The sequence below is a fragment of the Chiloscyllium plagiosum genome, unplaced genomic scaffold (assembly GCF_037043375.1).
Source record: "Chiloscyllium plagiosum isolate Xiang-an unplaced genomic scaffold, Cpla_swu_hap1 HiC_scaffold_8, whole genome shotgun sequence".
NCBI classification, from domain to species: Eukaryota; Metazoa; Chordata; class Chondrichthyes; order Orectolobiformes; family Hemiscylliidae; genus Chiloscyllium; species Chiloscyllium plagiosum.
The window spans coordinates 75,349,482-75,372,713 of record NW_028270146.1 but is presented as its reverse complement, the minus strand read 5'-3'; the positions used below and the strand labels follow the sequence as shown (position 1 = coordinate 75,372,713).

At 42.3% G+C, this 23,232-nt stretch overlaps 2 long non-coding RNA genes across 8 annotated transcripts in view; one reads left to right on the top strand and one right to left on the bottom strand.

Annotated features, from left to right (window-relative positions):
- The window catches only part of LOC122553721 (uncharacterized), a 324,639-nt gene that overhangs the window by 197,435 nt on the left and 103,972 nt on the right, over nucleotides 1-23,232 (top strand). For all 4 annotated transcript variants that reach the window (XR_015757931.1, XR_015757933.1, XR_015757932.1 and 1 more), the window contains one exon: nucleotides 19,679-19,824. This is a non-coding gene — a long non-coding RNA (uncharacterized LOC122553721). The remainder of the gene's footprint in view (nucleotides 1-19,678; nucleotides 19,825-23,232) is intronic.
- Nucleotides 1-23,232, bottom strand: part of LOC122553722 (uncharacterized) — a 171,733-nt gene that overhangs the window by 96,540 nt on the left and 51,961 nt on the right. The window lies entirely within an intron of this gene.

The following is a 23,232-nucleotide window of genomic DNA, read 5'->3' as shown; positions in this document are numbered from 1 at the left end:
ACATAAACATGATATTAGGAATGAATGACTTGCCTACTCGGAAAGACATTGGAGACAGGTTCATCAATACACAATGAGCTATATTTCATCAGAAACTTTTGATCAACGAAACAAAGAAAAAGAACATGGATTAGTAAAAGCAAGGATTGAAAGAATTTCTCTCCCCACCTCTCTCATCATCCTGAAAAGAGCAGCTGATGAAAATGCAAATTGGGGAAACAATCATTTACCAAGAATTCAAACAATATTTACACGTGTCACTACTGCTGAGGATTTCAGTCAACAATAAAATAACCGTGGTCTCAGGTTCTAATACCTTGACAACTCCAAGGACTTTTAAACTATATAACTTTTATTAGTCATGATTTAGAGGAGCTGGTGTTGGACTGAGGTGGACAAAGTTAAAAATCACACAACACCAGGTTATAGTCAAATTGGTTTATTGGGAAGTACTAGCTTTCGGAGCACTGCTTCTTCATCACGTGGTTGTGGAGCAGAATCATACAACACAGAACTGATAGCAATAGGATTACAGTGGAATGTAATGTTAAACAAATTTGGCTTAAGTCTCTCACGTTTTAGAAAGATAATGTTAGTTTTGGTTCCTTCATATGTAAATCCCAGAACTATTTTAAAGTTACATTCTCAAGATGGCTTTTAAAAATAGGCACCATCTCAGCTCAGATAATACATTGAAGGTGTGAAGTTAAAGTCTGCCTGTGTCCCAGTGTTAGGTCAGACTGGTTCTATTTCTAAAGTGGGAGTTACAGAATCTTACATGGATTTATGCAGTTTTTGAGCAAAATAAAATGTAATTCTGCATGTACAAATTCACCCCACAAATTTCTGTGTGTCTGTGTGTGTGTGTCTGTCTGTGTGTGCAGGGAAGAGAGTGCATGTATGTGAGGGAGTGTGGGGGGGTATGAGTGTCTGTGAGAGAGTGGTGTCTGTGTGTAAGTGTAATAGGGTATATATCTGTTAGAGGGTGAGGGTGTGTGTGTCGGGGGAGTATATGTGTGAGTGTATGAGAGAGAGCTTATGCATGAGAGAGGGCCTGCGTGTGTGTGTGTGTGTGTGTGCGTGTGCATGTGTATTGCAGTGGGGTCACCTGTAGTGTGACATGAAACCAAGGTCCCGGTTGAGGTCATCCCCATGGGTACCGAACTTGGCTATCAGCCTCTGCTCAGCCACTTTGTGTTGTTGCCTGTCCCAAAGTCCATTTTGGAGGATGGTCACCCAAAGGCCCAAAGTCAAATGTCCTGGAGCACTGAAGTGTTCCCCGACTGAGAGGAACACTTCTGTCTGTTCATTGTTGTGCAATGTACATTCATCCATTGCGATAGCTTCTGCTCGGTTTCGCCAATGTACATGCCTGCAGCATATGAGATAGACAATATTGGCTGAGTCACATGAGAACTGATTTCCCCCTCCTCACTTGGGTCATAATAGCTTTCATGAAGGATAATCTTGTATTAGAATTCACAGATAAGGTCATTGCAATCACCAAGTCAGTTAAGTAATAAAATAAGTGAAACCTGTTCAATGCAATTTACAACATCAATTAAAGCATGAAATGGATACTAACCCTCATATTTAATTGGTAGCAATGTCACCTCAAATTCTTGAATTTGGACTGACACCCAGCTTTGGTTTTGTAATCATGAGAAACTAGTGTTGGGCAGATGGACCTCTAGCCTCCACATTTTTCTCTGGACTCACATGCCTGCCAGCTGTCCTTCCTCACTGAACATGAACACACTCTGTGGATAAGATAAAAGAATTCTGAATCCATTGAAATCTACAATGGGAACTTTGTGGGAACTTCATTACTCTTTTGGAAGAACTGAAGAACTGGGAATCTTGCAGTCAAATTGAATCAGTGATTCAATCAGTCAGTGATTCAATCGTATGGGAATACAAACAATTGCTTTCCTCCCTACCTTTCATTTCCTCACCAATTTTGAGTGGAATCAATAATGTTTCATTTTTGACTTGGAGATTCCAATGACGTTGAAGACCAATTGTTTCCCTCTCCACAGGTATGACCTGACCTGTTGAGTATTTTCAGCATTTATTTCAGATTTCCAACATTGGGAACCATTGGGAAATGAGCAGATAGTTCTCACCACCAGCCTCATGGCAGAGGTGAAGACTTGACCAGTTTATAATTTATGTTGACTATATTTAAAGAAAATGGTCATGTTTGACTCTACATCAAATGTTTCATGTAATATTGTCCAACTTCCTTCCCAGATCTGAACACTATGCTCAGATGTTATCCTTGCAAGCATGGCCTTGAATTGTAAGGAGTGAAAGACCTGATCCCTATCATTAATCTTTATGGAAAATACTTGTGTGTCAGCTTTAGAGAGGACCAAGCTTTGCCCAGCCTGTGGTGGAGAACCTGCCATTATTCACATTAAAGACTCATATCTGAATTATAGATGGGTTATGGAATGGAAAATATAGCAGCTGGACTGTACCCCAGTCAATGTCGTAAGGATCAGGCATGGAAGCATTTTGCAAAAAAAAAAGAAAATATTTCATATCCCCTTCAAGAATAATAAAGGAAGAGTTTAAAAAGGTGTACGAGGGCTTAGAAGGGCATGTCATATCCATTAAGTACTGATTCATTCACAAGCATAAAGTTATGCCAACTCATCACTTACATCCTCTTGGACCCCTCAAAATATAAGCATGCTTCCAATTCAAATTCTTGCACCAAAAAAATGTCTTAAATCAACTCTTCCAGTTTTGACTCATGCAAAATCATTCAGCGATATTAAAACAAAAAAAAGTGCATTCCTTCATGAAATCACAGAACAAGGTGACCTTGCAGAGAAACAGCCATCTCTTCAAATTGGTTGCAGCACAGCAGCTGAATTGAGAGGATCGTCCTGTCTATAAAATAGATATTTTTCCATTGGCTATCTCTAAGGGGTTTTCTTCACTCCACTCTTGCTACTATTTCTAATTAAAGGTTTGGAAGCAATTTTTAAAATGATGGAATAATTGAAGTCAAACCCCCTACAGGGTGGATAAATTGCTCTTGGTAATTAACTTATATCAATTTGATTTTTACATAGACTTGGAAAAATGAGGATATGGTGATTAAAAGCAGGCAGCTCTTAATTAAAGCTGTGGAACACATTATTATTCACTTCCTTGCATTCTGATTATGCAATGCATTTTTAACCAGTTAATGATAAACAGCAATTTGTTACTAATCCATCATTTAAAATATAGGCATATATTACTTCCCCTGTTCCTGAGTTACTCACTAAGCTAAGAAGATACAAGTATTGAAACACTAACCTCCTGTCTTTTCCAAAGAAAAGACAGTTGGACCAACTGAAACAAACATTCCTATTTTATGTTCAGTGTATGTTATTCCCCTATCTGGCCGTGCCCTTTGGGATTCTTTGTCAGTCAAAATACACCACAACCTCGATTATCTGAACATCAATTATCCAAATTTCAGATTGCCCGAACAAGATCTCATGGTCCCGTAAAAACAGCATTAGGCAACTCAGCATTGGCGTGCATTGCCAGATAGCTAAGAAATGTTTGATAATCGCTACTTAAATTACCGTTTGTTTATGATAGATCGGTTAAACGGCATTATGACGTGCATTACCGGATAACCAAGAAATGTTCGGATAACCAGCACTCATAAATTACTGCTTGTTTATGATCAGATCGATTATCCGAACAATCAATTATCCAAACAAAATACTCCCCGCCCATCTCATTCGGATAAGCTACTGCACACCATGTGAATGAAAAACAAGGCATTCTGGCTGGAAAACAGAAAATGCTGGGAAAACCCGGGAAATTAGGCAGCATCTGTGTAGAGAGAGAAACAGAGTTAATGTTTCAGGATTGTGACCCTTCAGCAAAATTGGGAGACATTAGTGATGTAACCAATTTTTTGAGCAAGGTTTGTGTGGGAAGAGAAAGCTCTGAGAGGGTGAAAGGCAGGATGACAGAAATATTTGGTTTCCAGAGCCAAAGGGAATGAAGATAAGACAAAAGAAACAAAGGAACCATTTAATTGGAAGCTGTTCCTGTACATGATTACTTCTTTGGTGAATCATATTTGGTGCATCAGTGTGGTGTCTTTACAGAACTGGATTTTGATCTGGGCTTTGTGAGAGACCAAAAGACTTCCTTAGACATTTTAGGGCTGGACACCTGGTTGGATATTTCAACCATCTTGCAGGGAGCTGCCATCCCTTTCAAAAACTGTCCATCTTCAAACCACTGCCAGCCAAACAGTGTGTTCACAGCTCTTTGGGCAGGCAGCCCTTGCAATATGGGATGGTGGGGTCTTGCTGATGATGATGGCTGGGGGTGGGGAGAGATAGTGTTATTGTGGAAATGTGCCCTCCATGTGCTGCAGAGTGCATGATCAAGATGGCTTGCCTCCTCAAGCCACCTCCCCCCCTCCCCACAAAGCAATCACACTCCCCCCCACCCCACCCCAGCGCAAGGTGAACAGAGTTCACCAGGCAGTCTGCACACGTGACAGATAAAATGCCATCAGCAGTGGGGAGGAGTCCTTCAGTGGCAGCCAGAGTTTCACCATGCTCCATCTTGCCAGCTGCTAACAAAATGCTGAGGAAACAGAAGAGAGAGATGCTACTGTCCACTCACTGCTCGTCCAGCTCTGCCACCCTTTCTCCTCTCCCCTCCTCCTGTTGGCTGCAATGCAAAATGTAGTACCTTTACTTGAGGGTGGAAACTCTATTTGATTCATTCATTAAATAGCCAAATACTAAATGTACCCTATGTAAATGATGGAACAAGTTTTTTTTAGATGTCAGATGAGTAAATAAATATAGTCAGTAGATTTTTTTGTTTCTTATTTTAATCAAAACAGTTCCAAGTGATGACTGTCAATTCAAAAATATCTTTCTAAAGTTGATCTGTAAGCAAAGAAAAAGAAAAGATGCAATTTAATACTTGGATAAGTAAGTCTGAAAAATCTGGCAGAAAAAAGGTTGATGTGGATTAGGTGCTAAGTGGAACTATATTTGAGGTCTTAGAGGACAAGATGGGATTTAGTTGCATAGATCACTAAAGCCAACAGTACAACATAGAGTTCTCATGATTTAAAAGAAAACAATATTGGTATATGTAACAGGAAATGTCAACATACAAATCCAGAGAGCTCACATTAATGCTGGATTTAACATTAGTTAACCCACATCTGGAGCACTGCTTGCAGATTTGAACTCATTATATCAAAAGAGATGTTCCACTTATGGAAGGATTGATCAGTAAGATTACACATTTGATGTCAGAACTTAAAGGAATTACATGAGAAAATGTAAATCCTTATCAAAGGATTGAACAGACGGCAAATTCAAATTAAGAACTATATTTGAAAATCAAACATAACAAAAGAAAATAGGAAATACAGGACAGTCGTACTTTTACTAAATTTGTGGAAAGGTTTACCAACACAGGAATCCTTAATCTTTGTCCAAGAAAGCTCACAGGACCAGACAGGGCACACATTGTCTAAGCTTTTCATGTTGTACTCATCAGGACAATTCACAAGACTACCTACTTAAAGGGAACCAACATATAGATTGAATAAGGGGAGAATGCTGATTGGCTGGCAAGTGAACGCTGTTTGGTAAAGGCTTTGTCATGGTGAATGAACCACATATGCAATCTAGACTTGTCACCATTGTATGAATTCAATCAGTAGTGATTGAATTTGTGAATTCAACCATTCACTTGTTGAGTTCACTTTTAATGACACCATGCATGCCTAAATAGATTATGTTGCAATGGGATCCCTATGAGGATTACATCTCACATCATTGTTTGATTCCATGAAATAGAAAGACATCAGAGCTCCCACCCATTGTACATTTTTGATGTGTTGATGATTCATTTGCTTTATGTTATCCACTGCTGCTTGCAAGAATTTGCTAATATGTCTCAATTGGTTCCATCCTGTGCTCAAATGGAACAGTTAAATGAACTCCCTTTCCTAGATGAGAAATCAGCCAAGGGATTCTCTATTATTATGCGCTCAAACCTACCTTCACTGATTCATATACGCACTGGATATACATTGTTCCATATGCTATAAGATTGGTCTCATCAGCATTCATGTAAATATGGCCTGAGCCATTTGTTCCCACTATGCAAACTTGATGTTGAAATCGGGTGCATTAAAAACATCTTGTGGGATATGGCTGCCCCTCTCATCATTTTTCACTGCATATTACACAAGCACACTGAAAGGTTCCAAGTCTACCTCAGATTACCCTGGAAAGCAAGTTATCTTAAAGGTTTAAGCAACATGTGAACTCGCTGTGTCACGGTGCTCCTATACAGTACCAACAGAAGTTGTATCTGTCACTAACAGGATGCTGCTGTCAAGCCAAACTGACATTCTGACTATTACACAAATGAGGTAATGCGGTATATGAATTTCAGTGCTGGTGTATTGCCAGGTATCTAGGCCATAGCCCCCAAAGACAAACAAATCACTTCAGCAGCATATTCTTTTGGCTATTCAGAACAAAGTACTGAACCAGCTACTGATGAAGCCACTAAACAGGATTATTTGCACACCAAACAGTATAAGCATCAAGTGATAGACAGAGCTAAGTGATCCCATAACCAATGGATCAGATCTAAGCACAGCTGTCCTGCCATATCCAGTGGTGAATGGTGGTGGACAATTAACAACTCACTGGAGGAGGAGGATCCACAAATATCCCCATTCCCAGTGTTGGGAGGGCCCAGAACATCAGTGCAACAAATAAGGCTGAAGCATTCTCAGCAATCTTCAATCAGAAGTGCCAAGCAGATGATAGAACATAGAACATAGAACATAGAAGAATACAGCGCAGTACAGGCCCTTCGGCCCTCGATGTTGCGCCGATCCAAGCCCACCTAACCTACACTAGCCCACTATCCTCCATATGCCTATCCAATGCCCGCTTAAATGCCCATATTGAGGGAGAGTCCACCACTGCTACTGGCAGGGCATTCCATGAACTCACGACTCGCTGAGTAAAGAAAGATGATCTATCTTTGCCTCCTTCAGGGGTCCCCAACAGTACCAAATCCAGTCTTCAGCCAATTCGATTCACTCCACGTGATATCAAAACACGGTTGGAGGCACTGGATACTGCAAAGGCTATGGGCCTTGTCAACACTTCAGAAAAAGTACTGAAAACCTGTGCTCCAGAATTTGCCGCTCCCCTAGACAAGCTGTACCAATATATTTACAACACTGGCATCTACTCAACAGTGTGGAAAATTGCCCAGGTCTGTCCTGTACTCAAAAAGCAGGACAACTTACTGCCCCATCTGTCTACTCTCAACCATCAGTAAAGGAATGGAAGGTGTCATCAATAGTGTTATTAAGCAGCACCTGCTCAGCAATAGCCTGCTCAGTAATGCCCAGTTTGGGTTCTGCCAGGGCCACTCAGCTCCTGACCTCATTACAGCCTTGGTTCAGACATGGACAAAACAGCTGAATTCCAGAGGTGAGTTGAGAGTAACAGCTCTTGACATCAAGGCTGCTTTTGACAGAACGTGGCATCAAGGAGTGCCAGCAAAACTAAAATCAATGGATATCGGGGTCAAAAGTCTCTACAGCTTGGAGTCACGTCTGACACATAGGAAGATGGAGAAAGTGAGGACTGCAGATGCTGGAGATCAGAGTCGAGAGTGTGTTGCTGGAAAAGCACACCATGTCAGGCAGCATCCGAGGAGCAGGAGAGTCGACATTTCAGGCATAAGCCCTTCATCAGGAATGAGGTTTGTGGGCGGGGGCTGAGAGATAAATGAGAGGGGTGTGGGGTTTGGGGGGAAGGTAGCTGAGAAAGCGATAGGTGGATGAAGCTGAGGGAGAAGTTGATAGGTCAGGGGGAAGTGGAGCGGATGGATGGGAAAGGTGATGGACAGGTCAGGAAGGGGGTGCCGGGTTGGAGGCTAGGGACTGGGATAATGTGGGGGGAGGGTAAGTGAGGAAGCTGTTAAAATCCACATTTATTCTGTGTGGTTGCAGGGTCTCATGACTGAATATGAGGCGTTCTTCATCCAGAGGTCGGGTGGTAACATTTCGGCGGTGGAGGAGGTCCAGGACAGAGTGGGAGGGGAAGTTGAAGTGTTCAGCCATGGGTTGGTGGGTGCAGGTGTCCCAGAGATGTTCTCTGAAATGATCCACAAGAAGGCATCCTGTCTCCCTGATGTAGAGGAGACCATACTGGGTGCAAAGGATACAGTGGATGAGATTGGCGGAGGTACAGGAAAACATCTGATGGATGTGGAAGGGTCCCATGGGGCCTTGAACGGAGGTGAGGGGAGTGGTATGGGCACAGGTTTGCACTTCCTGCGGTGGCAGGGAAAGGTGCCAGGAATGGGGTGGCTGGTGGGAGGCGTGGACCTGATGAGGGAGTCACAGAGGGAATCTTGATAGGGGTTTGGAAGGAAATATACCTTTGGTGGTGGGGTCCATTTGGAGGTGGCAGAAGTGGCAGAGGATGATGCGATATATGCAGAGGTTGGTGGAGTGGAAGTTGAGGACCAGGGGGGTTCTGTCCTTGTTGCGTTCCCCCCAAACCCCCTCCCATTTACCTCTCAGCCCCCAGCCCACAAGCCTCATTCTTGATGAAGGGCTTATGCCTGAAAAGTCAATTATCCTGCTCTTCAGATGCTGCCTGACCTGCTGTGCTTTTCCAGCAATACTCTTGACATATGAAGATGGTCTTGGTTTTTGCAGGTCAATTATCTGAGCTCCAGGACATCGCTGCAGGAGTTCCTCACAGTAGTGTCCTTGGCCCAAACATCTTCAGTTACTTTATCAATGACCTTCCCTCCATCATAAAATGAGAAGTGGGATGTTTACCAAAGGTTGCACAATGCCAGCACCTTTAACAACTTCTTGATACTGAAGCAGTGCATGTTCAAATCAGCAAGACTCCTGGACAATATCCAAGCTTTTCCTGACAAATGGCAAGTAATACTCTCGCTACACAAATGCTAGGCAATGGCCATCACCAATAAGAAACAATCTAAGCACCGTTCCTTGACATTCGCTCGTGTTATCATTCACTGAAACCCCACTCTCAAGATCCTGGGGGTTACCACCATCCAAATGGACCCACCATGCAGCAGATCCAAGACTATGAATACAGGAGTGAGTAACCGTTCTCCTGACTTCCGAAAGGCTGTCCACCATCTAAAAGGTACAAGTCAGGACTGTGATGCAGTACATCTCACTTGCCAGAATGGATTTAGGTCCAACAACACTCAAGAAACTTGACACTGTCCAGGACAAGGTCAGTGGGCTGAAAATTGGCTGATAGAGTTCAATCTGGATAAATACGATGTGTTGCATTTTGGTACGACAAACAGGGATAGGGCTTACACAATTAATAGTAGAGCTTTGGATAATGTTGTAGAGTGGAGGGACCAAATAAGTGCAGGTACATGATTCCTTGATGTTTGCATCACATATAGACAGGGTGATTAAAAAGGTGTTTAGCATGCTTATCTTCATTGCTCAGTCCTTTGAGTATAGGAATTGGGAAGTCACATTGAGGTTGTACAGGGCATTCGTGTGGTCTCTTCTGGAGTATTGTGTCCAGTTTAAGTTGACTAGTTATAGGAAGGATATTATTAAGCTGAAGACACTTCAGAACAGATTTACCAGGATGTTGCCAGGCACGGGAGATTTGATTGTAAAGAAAGGCTGGATAAGCTGGGTCTTTTTTCACTGGAGCAGGAGGTTGAGAGGTGACGTTATAAAAGTTTTATAAAATCATGACGGGCATAGATAAAGCTAATTGTAGGTGTCTTTTGTTTAGGATGAGGATTTTCTAGACAAGGCAGAACATTTTTAAGGAGAGAGATTTAAAAAGAAATGAGAGGCACATTTTTTACACAGAGGGTGGTTCAAGTGTGGAGTGAGGCTGTGGTGGATGTGGGCACAATTACAATGTTTAAAAGACAGTTGGATATGTACATGAATAAGAAAGATTTGAAGCGATATGGGCCAAGAACAGATAGGTGGGACTAATGTAGTTTGGAATTATGTTGGACGGAAGGATCTGTTTCCATGCTGTATGACTCTATGACAAAGCAACCCGCTTGACTGGCAAGCATCCATAAACTGGACCAGTGGTGCTGGAAGAGCACAGCAATTCAGGCAGCATCCGAGGACAGGCAAAATCGACGTTTCGGGCAAAAGCCCTTCATCAGGGTTTCCAGCATCTGCAGTCATTGTTTTTACATCATCCATAAACACCCAATCCCTCCACCATCAATGCTGCTTAGCAGCAGTATGTCCTATTTACAAGTTGCACTGCCGAAATTCACCATAGATCCTTAGCCAGCACCTTCCAAACCTGCGACCACTTTGATCAGGAATGACAGCAGCAGCAGGTACAGAGGAACCTCAATTATCCAAATATCAATTATCCGAATCTCGAGGTCCTGATAGAAACGTTACATCAAAGACATGTTTCCAAAACTGATCGCATCTTTTGTTTACAATGATTAAAAACAAACTTGGTTTACTGAAATGCTGCCGAGAACAGTCCTGGACATCGATGGGAACCCAGACACCATCTCCAAACGACTGACCTCCCCTCCCTTCTCTCTCTCTCCCCACACACTTTACCTGGACTTCTACACAGGGGTGTACCCTAAACCCCTCTTCCCCAGAGAATCTCTCCAACATTGTCCTGTACAGGGCAAAGGTGGAAAGGTGGAAAAAGTTGTGTGTTTGTATGTGTTTGTGTATGTGTGTGTGTGTGTTTGTGTGTGTGAGTGTGCGTGTGTGTGTGTGTGGGTGTATTTGTGTGGGTGTGTGTGTGTGTATGTGTGTGTGTGTGTATGTGCATGTGTGTATTTGTGTGTGTATGTGTGTGTGTGTGTGTTTGTGTGTGAGCGTGAGTCTCACCCACCCCCCAAAAGGCTGCAGCAGTCTTGTTGTTGGTGGCTAGGCCGGCTGCCCCGGAGAGCTGTCGGGGATGGGTGGGGGCAGACCCGGGGCACATGGAAGGTGGGGAAGGGGTTGGATGGATTTTGGGGGTTGGGGGGGAAGGGGGCAGTGTTAGATGGGTTTGGGGGTTGGGGGAAGAGGGGCAGTGTTGGACAGGTGGGGGGTGGGTTGGGTGGATCTGTGTTGAACAGGGTTGTGGGGAGGCAGGGTGAGGGTAGTGGCAGACGGGAACAGTGTTGGACAGGGTTGGGGATGGAGTGTGGGGCAGACAGTGGGGGCAGTGTTGCACGGGTTGGGGGGCTGGGTGGGGTGGGGGCAGATTGGGGAGCGATGTTGGATAGAGTTGGGGGATGGGCAGGGGGCAGGTGGGGGGCAGTATTGGACAGGATTGGGGCAAGGTGGGGGTTGGGGCAGATGGGGGTTGTTGGACGGGGCTGCGGGCAAAGTGGGGGTGGGGGGCAGACGTGGATGGAGTTGGACAGGGTTGGGTTGCGGGGGGCGGGGGTGGACAGGGTTGGGGACAGGTGGGGGCAAGGGCTCACTCGCGGTGAGCTGCTTCCTAATCTCCTGAATGGGGAGCGGACTTAACAGAAAACTCCAAGGCCCAGAGGAAAGGCAATGAATCAATTAACCAAATAATCAATTATGTGAACGAAATAGTGCCTGCACATCTTGTTCAGATAATCGATGTTCCTCTGTACATAGGAACACCACCATCTGCAAGTTTCTCTTCAAGCCACTCACCATCCTGAAGTGGAAATATATCACCATCCCTTCATTGTCGCTGGGTCAAATTCCTGGATTTCCCTCCCAAACAGCATTGGAGTATAATGGTTCAAGAAGGCAGCTACCACCACCTTCCCAAGGGGAAACTAGCAATGCTGGCCAGCCAGCAATGTCCATATCTCATGAATGAATTAAACAAAAAGCAACATCTATACCAATCAAAGTCCACTTGCCAACCAATCGGTACTCATTTAGTATAGATGATGGTTGCTCTTTACATTGGTATTCTTGTGCTTGATCTTGATTAGTGCAAGCTGAAAAACTTCAATAAAATCTGTCTTTTTCCAGCAATTTTCAAGCCCTGTACTGCAAACTGAAGGTTTGGAAACCTCACGGTTGTAATTAGAAACTACACAGATTCTTACCAAGAAAAAGGCTCCAGGATTATGAGAAAGAAGTGAGGAAGACTGTGAATCTGTGGGTTAGATGAGTTGAAGTTCTGCTGCTTGAATCTAATGTTGAAGCTTGAATCTACTGTATCAGTATAAAGTTTTTAGAATGCATGTTTATTTTGTGAATAAGCTCAATTTCTCTAACTGTCTGAATCCTGGAGATGATACAAAATACACTCTCCTAAAAATTGACTCCTGATCTTGAACTGCACAAACAGTGTTTCTGGTTCATGGAAGTCCTTCCATGGAATCTTTATCCATGCAACGTTCCTCTTTAAATCTGTGCTGAAAGATTGACCCAGGATGGGTGAGCGGTAGCATAATCAAATCATTCCATAATGATGACTTTGTCACACCGAAGGGCTAAGTTATTCTTTTAATTCTGGCAAATTGGAAAGTAAACTCTTTCCTGTCTTCGATTTTTAATCTGCTGTACATAAAACAATGTTCGCCCCATCCCAACATCCAAATTAATAGTAAAGCCACATTTTATTTGTTGCATTTTTTTGACTGAAGAGTTAATTAAAATGAGTTCTTAGCCCAATGGTTCACCTCGCCAAACAGCAAGTTAGAACAAATTGGTCATACTCACACATTATTGACATCGCTTTTCCCATACAGGCAAGTGAACGAAAACGTCTACTTGTCAAATGACAGCCCTTTCCATTAAAACACAAAGCTATTATTTTGCTTTTAAAACCTGACTTTTAATGCAAGATTTATCTGATTACTATTCCAATGAATCTGAAAGGGTTAATATCTTGAACGGTGTGATAAGCACCGCCCTCTGTGATAATATCATATGGACAGACTCACAGCAAGATCGACACTGTCAAGGTAGAGACGTGAAAGTTTTGGTGGATCTTAAGTATCATGCAGTAATGCAGTAAACAATGTATTTGCTAACTTTAACTAACTCTTGTGATCTTTGTCAGCGAGATGACCCTGATCCAGCACAGCCAGGCAGCAGTGGTCACAATAATTATGGGATTTAGCACAAATTTTGTCTATCCTCTAACAACTTTGATGAAGTTTACACAAAATTGCACAATGAGTGAGCTCACTAATGTGAAAAGAAAGACCAGAGTTAAGGCTGCAATCTTCCATGTAATGTAACTTTGCTGAATGTTAACTTTTGTCACTGTTAGTGGATTCAACAGGGCAAATACTGAACTAGAAAATAACCAGTTTAGTGAATATTGTAAAGTTTGTGCACAATGTAATGATTGAGTTAAATTACATCTCAGCTGAATCTATGTGAAATTGTGTCATTTGGAGAGTTCCATTAAATTTAGAATTCTTTTTTAAAATGGGTGCACCATTAACTAATAACTAATTTAGTGCAGATCCAATGTTTCTAATTTATGTTCCTAAGTATCTGTGTCTCAACCCAGATTTGATCTAATAATTTGTTTACCTACATCATGTACCAAACACAAAAGCAAAATGCTTATTTTAAAAAAAACAGGATGGTTTCATTATTGTAACCACATTTATAAGCTGATTTTTTTTCAAAAGAGCTAAATATGTCCCATGAGCAACAGCGCAGATTTACTTGAGATTATAGTACTTTACCATATGCTCCCATAAAGCAATATAATTATCCACCAGCTATATGATATTGGCAGAGATGCAACTATTCACAGTGAACATGACACTGATGAGGTACAATATGGAGAAACAGAGGCCTGATCCAAATCCATGGCTGAGGTGCAAATGGTTCAAAATGAACTGATTATTACTTTTTCCATCGTACTCAACAGCTGCACACAATTGAAACCATCCTTTGGACTGACCTGATTATTTGTAAATAATTTGGGGAAAAGCTGTGATTCCCATTATTAGGAGATGTTTGGCTGAACTGTGTTGGCAAAGGCATTGACTGTTATTTAGTTCCAAACGACTAAATAATTCTGTCAGTCATTTGGCTTGAGTCCCGACTGATCAATGAAATGAAAAAAAATCTGCCAGAACTTCAAAGCTAATTAGAAGTCCCATAAAGCCATAGATAATTGGTAACACTTGGTAAAGACCTAAGCAGTTGCACATGTAATGGAAATTGCTCCAAAGTTTTCAATGATATCATTAAGCTTTCCGAGGGATGTTGTGCTGTAGCTGTAGTTTCCCTGTGTCTATTCTAGAAGCTTGAGGTTTAACATCCATCTGCCCTAAGGATTTATCAAGTCCAAACAGGCTGATTACATATTCTTTTTCAGTCTGTCCATGCTTGGGACATCCCTCCACACCTATTGGAAGAATGAATTCTCTTCTGTTCATCACATTTTGTCTGTCTTTGGAGGTCCAACATTTGCTATTCTTCAGTTAATCATTGAGAAGTATACTGTCCTCTGCTCTCTGTGTTTTCAAAGTTTCATTGTTTTAATGCCTCCAAGTTCACTGACTTGTATTCCTTCACTAGGAGCCAATGTCTTGTTTTTGAAATACTTATCCTTGTTTCAAGTCCCTCTGTGGTCTCACCCCTCATGTCTCTGTAATCTCTTCTGAGATATCCACATTCATTGAATTCTGGGTTCTTCAGTGTCACCAATTTTATTGTTGCAAAACTGGTGACTGTGCTAGGTCCTTAACCCTGGAGGTAATAAACTCACTCTTTACTCTTCTCTATCTCTAAAGTCCACCTTAAAACCTACCTCAATGACCAAGCTTTCAGTTATCTGACCATTATCACATGTGGTTCGATGTAGTCCTCTTGTGGAGCACCTTGGGATATTTTATTAATTTAAAGACACAATATAAATATAATTTTTAAAAATTAATTTCCACATATGTGCTATTAACAGATCAACTGCAGCATTATGAGGAATAAAGGTTTCCTACACAAAATAAGGATAACAAAATACAAGCACTATACCAAAACAAACCTAACATATTGCAAATGCTGAAATGCTCAGCAAACCAGGCAGCATCTTCAAATTGAAGTTACTTGATGTTTTGGGCTTTATAACCTTTGGATCTGAGGAGGCATTTGAGGAGCTGAAATGGTGAGTGACTCCTGTTTTTCCTACATTTTCTGTCCGATCTGCAGAATATTTCCAGCTTTTTTTAATCAGCTGGATTTTCTAGGAAGAACCTCAAATTTAATTGATGGAGCAATATTTTCAACTTGAAGAGCTCAGTCTCTGGCAACCTGTAGTCCCTTGATGTTGTCTGAAATTGTTCTTAAGTCAACAACTTAACCAAAAATATCTTTTCCCAAGTAATTTACAAAATCTCCATTCAGCTTCCCAGCTTTGGTGAAACATAGTTCCGCATTGTCTTTGCTTCTTCAATCATTAGTCAGCAGTTCAAAACTTGTGTGTGTTTTAAGTGCTTTTAAATTATTCAAATAAGGTCAGTATCCAAATGCTTCTGTGTCATACAGTCAGCTTTGCCAACCAATGTTCTCTTGCTCAATTATCGCCTCAAGTAGAACTTTTAAATCAAATTGTAACATCAACAGAGCTGCTCCTATTCACCAAGATTTGTTTCAAACTGCTGGGAACTTTAGATATTTTCAATCATCCTGTTCAGTGAAATTATTAGACATCGCTGGCGTGGGTGGGCCTCCTATTTTAGAGGTGTTGACATTATTGCTGTGCCACTATAGCCCCTTCTGGGTACTTTAGGTAGTTGCTGGAGGAGGGGGCTATTGAGGAATCAATACTAAACAACTCCCAAAAATGGGAATAGGAATTACGACACAATTAATTCACACCCATTCAATGTAATGGAGGCAATAAGCCAACTTTGTGCTCCCTGTATATTTGTTGAAGGTCGCATGAAGCCAACACTAAAACCTGCTGTTTATTGGCTGCATGCATCAGTGAGATCCCAAAATAGTAACAGTTTGCAACACTTAAAAGCTAGCCAGCACTTCTTAAAGGGAGGTATACTGTGAATGGAGGATTATGCAGGAGGTTTTGGTGAAAAATGACAGAGTGTGGCAGACAGAAGGCCCCAAGGTTTCCAGTACTGTATGGGAGACCATGATGGAGGAGGTGGAAAATAAACAATTCCTCTATCTGAAAATGTGGGCAATGGTGGGCAGGATACCCTTCAGGCAAGACACACAGTCAAAAGTAGTGAGAGCAGACAGGCATGGAAACCATAGGCAGGGGTCACTGCTGTAAGGAGTTCAATGTCCTCATACAAATTGCCAAGGTCAGTGAATGTATGTCAAAAGGCATATTTTACTAACTGCACTATCAGCCTCACTCACTACTCAATTCATTGGCCCCACATCAGTCAGTCAGTCAGTCATATACTAACAATCTAGGTTAATTATCATTCATACCTAACATCTCACTTTCACACATTTAGCGCTGCTGCAAGCATCAGAAGCATATCTTGCAGCTTGCACGATGAAGGCCTCGTCAGCCACTCACTGTCTTTCTTCCCATTCTCCTGAAGGAGGCAATAGATATTAACCTGATGGGTGATAGCAATAGCGAAATGTCCTAATTCCCAAAGAGGACACAGTGTTGAGTATTAGAATGGCAATTGTTGAGGCTGTGAACAGCAGAAAGGCTGAAACTCCCAACAGAGAGTGGTGAGGCAGTTGCGATACAACTAGACATTGAGGCTTCTGCACAAACCAACCATTGCATGCATAGGTGATGTTCTAAGAAGTCCCTTGGAATGCAACATGTAAACCCTTTTAGGTAATCAGAGTTGATACAGAACAGGAAGAGCAGAAAAAGAAGGAGAAGGGATCTTATCAGGAGGCCATAAGTGCCCAGGTTGTTCAGGGGCAGTTGTCCTGCCTGAACTTCAGTGAATTTTATTACTTGAATAGTCTCACTGAGATTTGAACAAGCTGCTGCCACAAGTACTCCCTGAGAGCAGGACAAAGACAATATCACCAACAACTTTCAAAGTGTTTAATGCATTTGGTTCTAGGATGGAGCTAGAGATAATTGCAATTTCTCACAGTTGTGGGGCAAGGGAGACTCTATTTATAGAGAGCAAAACACAAAACATACACCAGTTTCCAGAGTCAAGCAGGCAGAATGAGCACACAACTTCTCCGGAATTGCAGATGTCCTGAAGATGGACAGTGCCAGTGACAGCAGATATTGTGAATTCCATACATCAATTCAGCTTTGTACCAGAACTCAAAGGCTTCAGCTGTCTCAATGTCCAACCGGTGTGTAACCATAGGCAGTGACTGCAGGATAAGTACTGGCCATGACGTAGGGATAAATCCCTTGTCTTTATTCGATAAAGGAGAAAGTAAGGACTGCAGATGCTGGAGATCAGAGTTGAGTGTGATGCTGGAAAAGCACAGCCGGTCAGGCGGCATTTGAGGAGCAGGAGAGTCGATGTTCAGGCATCAGTGTCCTGATGAAGGGCTTATGCCTAAAACGTCGATTCTCTTGTTCCGCAGATGTTGCCTGATCTGCTGTGCTTTTCCAGCACCACACTCTCAACTTTATTCTATATAGTACCATGGGAGCTGTTACGGCAGGCAAGACCTCGATTTAATGTCACGTCTGGAAGATGGCATATCAAACAATGCAGCACTCTGTATGTCCTGCTGTGGAGTGTCAGCCTGAATTTGTTGAGCTCAAACTCTGAAGTCGGACTTGAACGCACCGGGCTGTGAATCAGAGGTGAGCATACTCGCTAACCATAGCTAACAAAACATAAATTGTGACTACCATTTGACATACTATACATTTCCATTGCTCGTTGGCACATACTGTTTGTGCTTGAGTGTGAAGTGCCATAGCTGAAAATGTGTTACTGGAAAAGCGCAGCAGGTCAGGCAGCATCCAAGGAGCAGGAGAATCGACATTTCGGGCATGAGCCCTTCTTCAGGAATGAGGAAAGTGTGCCAAGCAGGCTAAGATAAAAGGTAGGGAGGAGGGACTTGGTGGAGGGGTGTTGGAAATGCGATAGGTGGAAGGAGGTTAAGGTGAGGGTGATAGGCCGGAGTGGGGTGGGGGCGGAGAGATCAGGAAGAAGATTGCAGGTTAGGAAGGTGGTGCTGAGTTCGAGGGTTGGGACTGAAACAAGGTGGGGGTAGGGGAAATGAGGAAACTGGAGAACTCTGAGTTCATTCCTTGTGGTTGGAGGGTTCCTAGGCGGAAGATGAGGCTCTCTTCCTCCAGCTGTCGTGTTGCTATGCTTTGGCGATGGAGGAGTCCAAGGACCTGCATGTCATTGGTGGAGTGGGAGGGGGAGTTGAAGTGTTGAGCCACGGGATGGTTGGGTTGGTTGGTCCGGGTGTCCCAGAGGTGTTCTCTGAAACGTTCTGTAAGTAGGCGGCCTGTCTCCCCAATATAGAGGAGGCCACATCGGGTGCAGTGGATGCAGTAAATGATGTGTGTGGAGGTGCAAGTGAATTTGTGGCGGATATGGAAGGATCCCTTGGGGCCTTGGAGGGAAGTAAGGGGGAAGGTGTGCGCGCAAGTTTTGCATTTCTTGCGGTTGCAGGGGAAGGTGCCGGGAGTGGAGGTTGGGTTGGTGGGGGGTGTGGACCTGACGAGGGAGTCACGGAGGGAGTGGTCTTTTCGGAATGCTGATAGGGGAGGGGAGGGAAATATATCCCTGGTGGTGGGGTCCGTTTGGAGGTGGCGGAAATGACGACGGATGATACGAAGTATATGGAGGTTGGTGGGGTGGTAGGTGAGGACCAGTGGGGTTCTGTCCTGGTGGCGATTGGAGGGGCGGGGCTCAAGGGCGGAGAAGCGGGAAGTGGAGGAGATGGGGTGGAGAGCATCGTCGATCACGTCTGGGGAGAAACTGCAGTCTTTGAAGAAGGAGGCCATCTGGGTTGTTCGGTATTGGAACTGGTCCTCCTGGGAGCAGATGTGGCGGAGACAAAGGATTTGGGAATATGGGATGGCGTTTTTACAAGGGGCAGGGTGGGAGGAGGTGTAGTCTAGGTAGCTGTGGGAGTTGGTTGGTTTATAGTAAATGTCTGTGTTGATTCGGTCGCCCAAGATAGAAATGGAGAGGTCTAGGAAGGGGAGGGAGGAGTCTGAGACGTCCAGGTAAATTTGAGGTCGGGGTGGAAAGTGTTGGTAAAGTGGATGAACTGTTCAACCTCCTTGTGGGAGCACGAGGCAGACCGTCTCAGACTCCTCCCTCCCTTTTCCAGGAACACATTTTCAGCTCTGATCTCCAGCATCTGCAGTCCTCACTTTCTCCTGTGAAGTACCGTATCCTGGAATTGTAGAGAAAACAGTTAAGAAACAACCAGCAGATGCTAAGGTGCATGATGTCAGTTGTAATGCATATTCCCAAAATCTTTTTAATCATGTGAACACATTTCAACACAACACAATGAAGACTTCATGTTTCCTGTAAATGCACAATCACATGAGCATGCCCCAGAATGTAATTCAAATCCAAATTTTCTCCATTCACAATAGCTGACTGATCTAAACACTCAGCTGTATTGCCTTCCATAGTGAAAATAATGAAAATAGCATCTTCTTACAAATATAATAATTGCCATTTGGTTGATAACCTTGATAACATAAATATTCCTTGTTGTGGTTTGTTCCAGGGATTGAACTCAAAACATCTAGACTGACATTCCAGAGCAGTGCACGGGATACACTGATCTTTCTTTTGAGACTTTGCACCAAGGCTCTATTTGCCTGCTCAGATCGAAATCAAAGTGTAGGTGCATTATCCCTGGTGACCAGGTCGGTATGTATTCTTCAGTCAATTTCAAAACAAACATCTGGTCATGATCATATTCCTGTTTGTGAAAGCTTGTTCAGCACAACTTGGTTGTCAAGTTTCCTATAGTACAAAATGACTAAACCTCAAAGAGCACTACATTGGGTGTAAAGGACTTTGAGACATTCTCCAATAATCATGAAGACCATTACACAAATGCAGGCTTTTCATTCTTGTTTTGAAAGAATCTGGTAGTACTAAATGTGTGTCATGGTTAACTGACTTCTGCATATTCTGCATATTGCACTTGTTCCTGATTCAGATCCTGTGGACAGATCATTGTGCAGGATTTCACTCAGCTCTGTCAAAGTATTTGAGGAGAACAACTGTGGAGGAAAGCAATAACAAATTCACGTACTGATCTTAAAGATGTGGGAAAACCCCTCAGATATTATTGCAACAACATTTTTCACCCATCCCTGAATTATTTTCCCTCATAAAATTCTTCAGTGCAGTCATTTTTAGAATTGACCCTTCTCTGCAACGTCTCTGTAGCTGTAACACTACATTCTGTTCTATTATCCTGATGTGCTTATGAAATGTTATGATTTGTCTGGATAGCATGCAAAACAATACTTTTCAATGTATTGCGGTACGTGTGACAATAAAAAGCAAATTTAACCAAAACCCTTAAAGGAACCCATTCAAGTGTGTGACATTAAAAACAAAAGCCTTCAAAAAATATTGAAGGAAAGAACCAATAAGAGTAAAAGCCAAAACAAAAGCGAAGTTATACAGGACCATGCAGCAAAGGCAACAATAGGTACATGAAACACAAACAAAATATACACACAGCTGAAAAATGTGTTGCTGGAAAAGCGCAGCAGGTCAGGCAGCATCCAAGGAGCAGGAGAATCGACATTTCGAGCATAAGCCCTTCTTCAGGCTTATGCCCGAAACGTCAATTCTCCTGCTCCTTGGATGCTGCCTGACCTGCTGCGCTTTTCCAGCAACACATTTTTCAGCTCTGATCTCCAGCATCTGCAGTCCTCACTTTCTCCTAAAATACACACACACACTACCTTCCCGTATTTATCTCCATGCTCTGTCAAGCCATCACAACATGGAGTCAGACAGCACTTCCTGATTGTTGCCTGCTGCCTTTAAGGCCTCGATCACGCTCTGTCCTGATAGAGCCTACACTTTCATCTCCATTATGTTAAATTTAAATGATAACCACTGTCAGAATTAGAAATTGCTTATTAATTGATCTTTTGAAGTAATTTACCCAGTTTCTTTTTCAAATAACCACTTACAAAGCTTTAAATAGGCTGCAAGAGAAGTGTAGAATTGTGCCTTTCCACTTACGTCAGCAAGCAAAATATTATGCTGTAACATGCATTGATCAATCCACAATAGGTTAAATTAAGCAACTTCTTCTTGTGGTTGTCTAACCTCTGTCTCTTCCACAATGCCGCGAATACTAAACGCACAGGCATAACACGCATAACTCAATTCTTGCAGTCAGAATTGGACATTTAATTTCAAAGTGACAGACTTCCTGAAAAATATATGAAAGAAACAGTTTGTCAATAGAAGAAGCTACCAAAATTTGTAATGTACATGTCTCCACAAAAAACTTCCTTCTCAAAAAAAGGAAACAAATGTATCTTAATGTAGTACTTGAATCTGTTTTCAAATTAGTAAGGAGTGAAGATAACCTTTCCTTTTGTTTTACATTTTGACTGTGAATGTGAATGTGCCCATAAATTTTGATTTGCCTGCGATAAGATAAGCCCTTTGTCAAACCAACAAAAGGCTCATTAACCATGATTCTCAACCAGGTTGGGAATCTCTCAGCTTGGCAGACTTCCCCAGACCTTTTACGGTAACATGTCATCAAATGCAACAAATAAATATGTTTTTGTTGGCTTGTTTTGAATAAAAAATGGTCAAATATCAAAAGGCTGCTTTCAGTTAGATTGCTTTCCATCTTAGATTTCACCAGTGATATAAATTTTCCATTCTGAAGTGATGTCACAAATTTATTTTAAATATTTTAAGAAGATATAATGTTTAACAATTGTCAGCATTTTCAAACGCCATAAATTCACCTTCAAGGCCTGAACAAAATTGTCATAAAGTTAGTAAGCTGACTGCAGTGTCCGCCTAGACCAGCCCGTTGCAAGAAGGCAAATGATCAACTTCTATGATAAGCTACCTGACTCATAGATAATTTTGGCAAAGAGGTTTCTTGAGTAGAAAGCTCTAGGGGAGTGCAGAATATGCAAGGAGAAACTTCAAATGGAGATTAGCGGAGCAAAGAGGAGGAACGGAAGAATAGTGACACGTAAAATAAAGTAAAATCCTAAGTTATTTTACAAGTGCATTAGGATAAAGAGATAAATAGGGAAAGAGTAGAGCCCATTGAGGACCACGTTAAAAATCACACAACACCAGGTTATAGTCCAACAGGTTTAATTGGAAGCACACTAGCTTTCGGAGCGACGCTCCTTCATCAGATGATTGTGGAGGTCTCGATCGTAACACAGAATTTATAGCAAAAATTTGCAGTGTCATGTAACTGAAATTATACATTGAAGAATTGATTGTCTGTTAAGCCTTTCATCTGTTAGAATACAGTGATAGTTTCACTTCTTTCATGTGTAAATCACAAAACCCTTTTTTTAAAAGTTGCATTCTCGGGTTAGCTGTTAATAATGGTGAGCTAGACAATATGTTGAAGGTGTTAGCCCCCTGTGTTCTCTGTCCGTGACCTGATGTTTAGATTGATTCCAATCTAAAAAGTGAGATAACAGAGTTTTACATAAATTCATGCAGTTTTTGAGCTCAGAGTTCTACATGAATGTATGTGGTTTTTGAGCAAAGTGCAATGTAACTCTGAAAGTACCAAACAAATTCACCACACACAATATATGTGTGCATGTGGGTCTTTGTCTGTCTGTGTGTGTGAATGTACATCACACTGCAAATTTTTGCTATAAATTCTGTGTTACGATCGAGACCTCCACAATCACCTGATGAAGGAGCGTTGCTCCGAAAGCTAGTGTGCTTCCAATTAAACCTGTTGGATTATAACCTGGTGTTGTGTGATTTTTAACTTTGTACACCCCACTCCAACACCGGCATCTCCGAATTGAGGACCACAGTAGTTATTAGTGTGGGGAGCCAGAGCACATAGGTAGGATTCTAAATACACTGTAAACACTTTGTGTCAACGTTCACGATTGAGAGGGATGATGTGAGTACAGAAATCAAGGAGAAAGATTGTGATATACTTTTAAAAGCCAGCATAGATAGAGAGGGGGTTCTGAGTGGTAAAGCAGGCTTAAAAATAGATAAACAACCAGGACTGGTTGAAATGCATCCTAGGTTATCAAGTGAGGCAAGGGAGGAAATTGTAGGGGCACTAGC